Raw genomic sequence first — 6,000 nt, forward strand, 5'->3', positions numbered from 1 at the left:
GATGCCCTCAGAATAATGCCTGGTGTTACCTGGCAGGCATTTGACTATTTGTGCTTGAACTCTCTCCTGGCCCCCATGTGACCTGCCCTATGAGGACAACTCTCACACTTTTGTAAAGAACCAGAACACTCATAAGCTCTCCTAGGATGGCGACCTTGGACCCCCCAATGCGGTAGAAATGTGGAAAGGGTGGCACACAGGTATGTTATAACTACTGTTGTTATAAAATTAATCCCTATTAACTTTGTAAGAGGCAATTTTAGGGCGTAAACTCTACAAAAGCAGAGATCCTTGTTGTTTTCATGGATGTGTTCCACAAACAAAACAGTGCCTGACACAGGATAGAGGTTCAAATGTTTATTGGCGAATGAACACAAATGGTTACTATATTAATATTAAAGTCCCTTGCATGTTAGAGAAGGTAGTACTGAAAAATGCTTCAGTGAATTTCCAGCCAGTCTGTATCATAATGAAAGGTCCACCGTAAGAGTGGATGTCGGGAGAGGGTCTGGCGTTGGTCTCAAGGTAGGTAGGCATAATGCAAGACAAAGAAGCATAGGTGACTGCAAAGACAGGGCATGAGAAAGCTCCCCTGTAATGAAATGAAAATTATTTTAGCCAAAAGCTTCCTGTTGTCATAGTGAGCAGTATTACATTGCCAGCTGCAAAGAGTCTAATGGTCTAAGAGTAACTGGAAGTTTAGCTTAGGTAGTAATTAGAGAACAACATTTATAATTTGAGTGATGGGTCCACTTGAAGCCCAAACCTCACCATTACACAGTATATGTGTACAACAAATCTGTACATTGTGAACTCTGAAAATTTGGGACAGGTCTTAGTTAATTTAGAGAGTTTATTTCCTGGTTCCTTTTACATTGTTTTATGTATAACCTTTAAGCTTTGAATAAGACAAAAATTTTTAACCTTTTTTTAAAAAAGGACACACTTTTTTTTTTTTTTTGCAAGAATGTTTTCCTACAATATATATTTATTGGAAAATACCCCAATAATGAAGTATCTATTATTTAACTTAACATAACTTTATATTCTAAATTATGACCGGTTTATCTATAAGTATTTATCTCATTACATTAAATTGTTTATCTAGATTATTTATGAAAACTCTGATAATCATGAATTTAAAGTTATGAAACTGCCACTGCAAAATTATAACAGAGAGTGAAACAAGATTTGCCCTAATTGACTCCATATTGCTCTTAACCTCCACGCTGTACTTGTTCATTCCTGGGCATCAGCTGAACCAACTTTGGGAGGAAATTAGCTTATAGCTTTGAAACAAAGATAACAGTGCTTTCTCAAAACAAACCTCCTTACCGCCAATGGACTAGACTGCCTAAAGCCCCAGGATTAGAAGTTATGGTAATCTTACTAAATTCAAGATGCAGCTATTTTCAGTAAACCCCTATCAATGTCTTATTTATTAAAAATTACACAAGCAAACATCATTCTGTTTTGGGCTGGGTTTATAGTTTTGAAACCCCTATGACAAATTTTGACGTCTTACAGTATTTATCAGGGATAAGTATGAAATTGTTTGATTAATAAATGTAAAACAAAAAATGTATGTTGGCAATTCTTAAGATATTTCTAATTTTCTTTTTTCTTTTTTTTTTTTTTTTTTGAGACTAAGTTTCACTCTTGTTACCTAGGCTGGAGTGCAGTGGCGCTATCTTGGCTCACTGCAACCTCCTCTTCCTGGATTCAACCGATTCTCCTGCCTCAGCCTCCCAAGTAGCTGGGATTACAGGCATATGCCACTACTCCTGGCTAACTTTTGTATTTTTAGTAGAGATGGGGTTTCACCACATTGGTCAGGCTGGTCTCCAACTCCTGAACTCAGGTGATCTGCCCATCTTGGCCTCCCAGATTGCTGGGATTACAGGCAAGAGCCACCGTGTCCAACCTCTAATATTTCTTTACAAATAATTTTAAAGCTAGTGTATTTATTAAAGAATTTACTGGCCGTGCGCGGTGGCTCACGCCTGTAATCCTTGCACTTTGGGAGGCTGAGATGGGTGGATTACCTGAGCTCAGGAGTTCGAGACCAGCCTGGAGCTACTCAGGAGGCTGAGACAGGAGAGTCACTTGAACCCAGGAGGCAGAGGTTGCAGTGAGCCGAGATCACGCCACTGCACTCCAGCCTGGGCAACAGAGTGAGACTCCGTCTCAAAAAAAAACCAAAATTTGGCCGGGAGCGGTGGCTCATGCCTGTAATCCCAACACTTTGTGGGCCCGAGGCGGGCAGATAACCTGAGGTCAGGAGTTCGAGACCAGCCTGGCCAACATGGTGAAACACTGTCTCTACTAAAAATACAAAAAAATTAGCCGGGCATGGTGGCAGGCACCTGTAATCCCAGCTACTCAGGAGGCTGAAGTAAGAAAATCACTTGAACCAGGGAGGTGGAGGTTGCAGTGAGCCGAGATCGTGCCATTGCCCTCCAGACTGGGAGACAAAAGTGAGACTCTGTCTCAAAAGAAAAAAGATTTTACTTGTTGCATAAACATGAAAAAGCATGTGACCACTCTTTTTTAGTATCTGATTTAAGTGCTTTTATTTTTCTTGAAACCAGTTAGAGCTCTTTTATATATTTTTAGTAGTGAAACATTTTGTATACAACACATAAATACATATAAAGACATATTAGGCATGCCAATGGAAGTACATTTATTTATTTATTTATTTATTTATTTATTTATTTATTTTATTTATTATTTTTGAGACGGAGTCTTGCTGTCTCCCAGGCTGGAGTGCAGTGGCGCGATCTCGGCTCACTGCAAGCTCCGCCTCCTGGGTTCACGCCATTCTCCTGCCTCAGCCTCCCGAGTAGCTAGGACTACAGGCACCCGCCACCACGCCCAGCTAATTTTTTTTTCTATTTTTAGTAGAGACAGGGTTTCATCGTGTTAGCCGGGATGGTCTTGATCTCCTGACCTCATGATCTGCCCACCTCGGCCTCCCAAAGTGCTGGGATTACAGGCGTGAGGCACCACGCCTGGCCTGGAAGTACATTTTATAGATTTATAAAGTCACCTCCCTTTTTTTTTCTCTAGCTTAGACTTTCAGATTCTTGATAACCTCTTTCACAACCCTAGGCAGTTGTCAACTAAGTAGCCCTAAATTTGCACATTAAACAACTCAGTTTGTGAAAATCAAATAGCAAAATTTACCTCACTTAAGGTACAGAGAGAAAAGGTCTGGTGGTGCTAGAGGGAGACACTTTTATTTTTCTTTGAGCCAAATTAAACATAAAATTAAACTACACTCTTTCTTAAAAACCCAAGAGTACCCTCTGTTGCAATAACTACTTTAGTCAAAAAGAAAAAAAAAAAGGTGAAAACAGAATTCAGTCAAATGAAAAGAAAAAGAAAAACTTTTGCTCAAAAAGAAAGACAAGGTCCTAGGAGAGTAAAATCTTTAATAATAAGCTAGCTTTTAAAAACAAAACCATGAAGGCCTTTCGAATACAAAAATACACACGCGCGCGCACACACACACACATATATCTTGGATTTTAACCATTGAACGCTTTAAAAAAAAAACTTGAAAAAAGATCTTATTACTATATTTCAGCTAGGACAAAATGCTGCTAAATGAACATGATCACACAAATTATATGATTTCTGAGCCCTCTAAGCAGAAATTAACACAAGCTGGTTGTTAAATGCTACCTATAGTCATTTGAAGGGAATTTCCAAGACAGAATCCCAAACCAGTTTCTTACTAGTGATGGGTCTCAGGCTGTAGACTGCTCTCTACCATCTTAGAAGCAGGGAAAAACAAAAAAAAAAACCAAACAACTCATCTTCCCTGTTGGAAGACAGCTGAAACTCTATAAAGGAGTTGCTTGTCTTCCATCATCAAAGAGGCAGGAAAAACTTGTTTTCCTTGGGTTGGAAGCAAGCAGAACTCCAAAAAAAAAAAAAAAAAAAAAAAAAAAAAAAGAGGAGTTGTACAGCAAAATAAACTTTAGATCTCAAATTTTGTGAGATCAGGGATTCTCTGGAGGGATTATGTTCAGACATCAGCAAATTGTCCTTTTGATTTGAGCCATAAAGTTAGCTCATGCTGGTACCAAGCACCGATGTGAGATTTGTCAAAGGTCAGGGGCATCTCCACTCAGAATCCCCCCATGGTTACCAAAATGTGAACCCCGAACTTTTGAGACAGGTCGCAGTTAATTTAGAAAGTTTATTTTGCCAAGGCTGAGGATGTGCCCGTGACACAGCCTCAGGAGGTCCTGACAACATGTGCCCAAGGTGGTTGGGACACAGCTTAGTTTTGTACATTTTAGGGAGGCATGAGCCATCAATCAATATATGGAAGAAGTACATTGGTTCAGTCTGGAAAGGCAGGAGAACTTGAAGTGAAGACAGGAAGACTGGAAGCAGGGAGGGGGCTTCAGGTCACAGATGGGTGATAGAGGAACTAATGGTTGCATTCTTTTGAGTTTCTGATAAGCCTTTCCAACGCAGGCAAACAGATAGATACTCGTCTGTCTCAGTGAGCAGAGGGGTGACTTTGAATAGAATGGGAGACAGGTTTGCCCTAAGCAGTTTCCACCTTGACTTTTCCCTTTAGCATAGTGATTTGGGGGCCCCAAGATTTATTTTCACAGCATGTATCCTCTTTCACAACATGTACCCCGAGAATCTCTAATTTAAAAAACCAACCAAAAAACCTCCCTCAGGTGATTCTAATGTGCAGACAGGGCTAAGAACCACTGCCTACTTCACACTGAATTTGGTTCACTGCTACACTTTGTTTACTTAAAATGAATATTATTTTTGAATAGGTAGAGTTACAGATTTTATAAGTAAAAACAATATTAAAAACAACTAACTAGAAAAAAAAAAGACAATCCTAATATTGGAGACCATAAATAGTACTTTGCGATACTTAATGTTTAAGGAAGGCACTGAGAACTCAGGAGGGGGCATTTTTGTTAAGTTTTCTCGGAGAAGATGGATCCTAGGCACGCAGCCCAGGAGCTTTTGTGCAGAGGGTCCACGCGCGTCAGTGTCTCAGCTGTGGGGCGTCTGGCATGCTGCAAGGCTGTGGCTTTCTTCTGCTCCAGTCTCTGTGGTGCAAAACAGTCTCCCATGCCTCCTCTCTTTCTTCCCCTTGGCTGTTTTTCTGGTCTCAGTTGAAAAGTCACGTCTCTGGGGAGAATTTCCCTGACTGATGGATGAAATTGTGTCCTTTCCTGTGTGCTACTCTAGAACTCTGTTCCTTTCATGAAAACCCACAACATGGCTTTCTGTAAACATGAGTTCATTTATGTGTGTGTGGTTTTCTGCTCCCAGGGCAGGCCCTTTGTCACCCTTCTCCTTCCCTGGTGAGTCCCAGTGCCTTGTGTGGGGAGATGCAGGGAAACAGGGCCTTTGACAGACTAGTTTGGCTTCAGTTCTCAGTTCCTAGTTCCTGTGGAGCCCACCTCTGTTTCTGCTGCTTTCTATGTTTCCATGCAACTTGACAGTCTTCCTGACAATAGACAGACCCCTTCACCTGAGCTGGGATGAGTGGGTTGCCCTTCTTTGTAACTAAAGGGCTCTAGTAAGGCAATTTAGGAATGGATGCTGTCCATGGATAGACAGAGTTTCTGTCCATCCCACCAGTATTCTGATAGGAACAGAGGGAAATGCTATTTTCTTTGAGAGTACATGATTGGACACTTTTTTACAAGAAGTGTGAAGTGTACAGTGAGCACACTGCCCTCTCCACTAGTTCCCGTCCCTACCCTAAACCCACAAGAACACGGAAGATTGGAGGTGGGGCAGGTGTTTGCCTTATTCCTCATTGCCATGGCTTGCCATTCTCCCTAAAACCCCCAGCTTCTACTCATTCCATCGTGGAATATTACCCACACTTGTCATTGTGTGATAACAGATTTTTGTGTCTTTATTTTTAGAATTTTGAACTAATTTTAATCCCGCAACTCTGAATGCCCAGTTTACACATACTTTCTAATTACATTGGTT

Source organism: Macaca fascicularis, chromosome 3 (assembly GCF_037993035.2).
Source record: "Macaca fascicularis isolate 582-1 chromosome 3, T2T-MFA8v1.1".
NCBI lineage: Eukaryota > Metazoa > Chordata > Mammalia > Primates > Cercopithecidae > Macaca > Macaca fascicularis.